Source organism: Macaca nemestrina, chromosome 1, assembly GCF_043159975.1.
Source record: "Macaca nemestrina isolate mMacNem1 chromosome 1, mMacNem.hap1, whole genome shotgun sequence".
Lineage (NCBI taxonomy): Eukaryota > Metazoa > Chordata > Mammalia > Primates > Cercopithecidae > Macaca > Macaca nemestrina.
In genome coordinates, this window is record NC_092125.1 from 156,809,579 (window position 1) to 156,812,843 (window position 3,265).

Sequence of the window (3,265 nt, forward strand, 5' to 3'; positions counted from 1 at the left end):
TAGACAAAATTAGATTGCTATTCAAAATACTTCTTACAAAGTAAGATTCATATTATAAGGGAAAAATTCATTTATATAACTGAATTTCACAGGTAAGTAACAATTTAATCTTAAGAGTTTATTATTCTTGTTATTCAGGTCTCAGGTCAAATGTCACTGCCTCAGAGAGGCCTTCCCTAACCATCCTAGCTAAAGAGGTCCCTCCTTTAGTCACTCTTCCCCCTTATAACTTTTTTATTTTCTTCACATTTTATATCAAAAATTGTATTTCACTCTCTCTCTTTCTCTCTCTCTCCCCCCACCCCTCCCAGTACTAGAATGTAAACTCCATAGGATATAAGGCATTTTGTTTTAATGGAACGCTTCATGAATTTGCGTGTCATCCACGTGCAGGAGCCATGCTAATCTTCTCTGTATCATTCCAGTTTAGTTTATGTGCTGCCAAAACAAGCATGACATTTTGTTTAATATTATATTTCTATGTGTTAGAATCATGCATAATAGTCTCTCAGTAAAAATACATTCATTTGATCCGATGAACACATGAAGATCCTGCTAAAGAAGCTTGATTTAACTTTGAGATCCTAATAAGGACAGTTGAAGAATTTTGTGCAGCAGAGTAATAAGATCATATTTACATGTTGGAAGGACACTCTGGCAGCATTGTGTGCATAACATCTCCAGTGGCAATCAGAAAATTAAATTTAGTTTTGGACTTCATTTGAGAGCATTAGCAAATGTCATTTGGAGCAAATAAAGGCATGGGATTTTTAAAATAATTGGAAATCAGAAGAATAAAAGAAGAAAACAGAAAGAAGGAAGAAGAGGAAGAGGAGAAAGAGAAGAGGAAAAAAAGATACAAATTAAAGGTTTGTGAAAACAAACGCCTAGGAAAGTTAACTCTAGACAACCAAGCAGATACATCTCAATGAGAGGGAGAGACTTGGAGAGGCAGCAAAGGTTAAATGGACTAAAATAATTTCCCGGCACAAGTTTTGGGTTATGAGATGCTCTATCTCTGGATATCAATTTGGATCCTTACAATATTATTTTCAGAGCTACTTCACCATCTTCTCACCTGTGGTTTCTATGAAATTTTGTACTGACATATGGACTTAGTGATTGAGAAAGTTGCCTGTGCCATGGGAACTCTCAAAGGTCATATACAAGCATCAAGCAAACTGCTGGTGGGATTGGGTGGGGGTGCCAATGAACTGAGATGACTCTCTGTGTATTTCAGTATAAGAATAGTGGCTGTTCACCACAGCAGAAAGTAACAGGAAATCTTAGCATGCTGAATTTAATTCTAGAATCTCAGGTGGTAAAAAGAAGAGGTCACATAATTAACTCTCAGTTAATGGAAGAAGAACAGTGTCATGAATCATACCACATAGTAGATTATTTAAAAATTGCTTATAAAAATGGGACTTTGGAATGCACTCTTTGACTTCTCTGGCAGAGGATTTACATCTTATTTGCTTCGCTTAAGCTAATAGTAAAATTAGTTTGTAGTCATTCTGCATTTGGAAGATATTTGGCAGCAGTTGAATGAAAGGAGAGTAGGAGAAAAGGAAAGACAAGGTATACGGGGAGAGAGAAGGAACGGAGAAACATGTTGGCTGGCTGGAAAGTCAGGCCAGGGTAAAAGCTTGCCACATGTAAGCTGTATGGTGTAAACCCATGCATGCACAATGAAAAATTATATAAATAAGGGCACTAGGCCTGTAGAATCAGCATTCAATAAATATTTGTTGAATTAATAAAAAGATTTTTTCTTTGCATTTGAAGGAAGGATTTCTTATCTTACTGGACATCTGCATATGGTTTATTCAGCATTTTTACTGGATGCTGTCTTGGGAAGAAGGCACAAAGACCCTCTTCCTGTGCTTTTTATCTTCCTCTCATTACTCTTCAGACTGACCCTGAAATAGTTAAAAAAAAAAAAAAAAAAAAAAAAGCTTTTAGGTCTTGGGTATAAAACCAGCTGTTGCAACCATGCAACCAAAACTTAATATATCAATTTTTTTCAAAAGCAATGTGTGTTGTCTCTTAGGTATACATTTTTAAAAGACTGGAGAATGAGTTACTTTTGTCTGAGGTCTCTTGCTCTTGAATGCCTAGCCACTTTTGATACTTGTCGGTACAACATGTGCACAGTTAGTTACCATTGGTGAAGCTAGAAGCCCAATCTCTGCTTGCCCTGCTACTTCTGACAAGGGTCAGGACTATCTCCTCCAGTCTTATTAGAGGATGGTACTATGACTAGCTATCCAGCACAGCCTGAGGCAGCGAGGCACTCAGCTAGCCCACGCTGCTGCTCTCGTATCAGTTGGGACCCACTGATAAAGTGATCCAGATCTCACAGGATCTGTGGCTATCAGAACAATTGCACCACACTCTGCCTGGGGTGGTTTGAGATTTGAAGAGTTCATCTCTTCTTTGCCAGGGATCCTTCATTCTCTTTTCCACTAGACTTCAGCAGGACCAAGACATTAATGCTTGCTTGTGTTTGTATCCAGATGGTGTGAATCTATAACTCCATGTAAATAGACTAATCTTGGAGAGAATCTATTTTGCATCTCCATCATCAGACTATACAAGCATCTGTTCTAAGATACTGTGCCTCAGATATCTCATATACACCTACCTCCTTGTGTCATGGCAGTGGACGATCAAACAAATAGGGTAAAGGCACACAGCAAACAGTTCTGACCAGACACCATCCAATCACCCGAGGGATATCTGTACTACTCCAAAAATTGTGATCTAGGAACCATATTAAAAGAAATTTTAGACATCTCAATTAAGAACACTCATTGTTATAGATTATTCTCATTTATTACTTCCAAATTGCTGGTGGAGTGCAGAAACAAAACCAAAGTCCAGGTGGCTCTGTGACATTTGTCAATGTCCTTTTATGTCAGAGAGTGCTAGCTAGTATTCCTCATTGCTAATAAAATACGGGCTGCATTTATATTGGTAATTGTGTTAGACTACATGTAATGGAAATTTGACCTCAGTGGTTTAATAGAGTAGGGTTTTGTTTTTCTTATGTACTCAAGTATGAACGTACAAATTCTAGTTCTTTAGGGCAGCTCCATGATGTTGTCTAGAACCCAGGCTCTCCCTACCTTTCTGCTTTGACTTCCTTACTGCTTGACTTTCTTCCTTATGGCTTTCTTCCAAGACGGCTTTTTTTTTTTTTTTTTTTCTTTTGAGCATCACATCCGATTCCAAGAAAAAAGAGCAGAGAGTGTGGGAAGAG

General features: G+C 37.8%; 1 non-coding gene across 1 annotated transcript; it reads right to left on the reverse strand.

Annotated features, from left to right (window-relative positions):
* Positions 1-348: 348 nt before the first annotated feature.
* LOC112426891 (U6 spliceosomal RNA) lies at positions 349-453 on the reverse strand. Its single transcript, XR_003018283.1, has one exon. It is a non-coding gene; the product is annotated as a U6 spliceosomal RNA (small nuclear RNA).
* Positions 454-3,265: the final 2,812 nt, after the last annotated feature.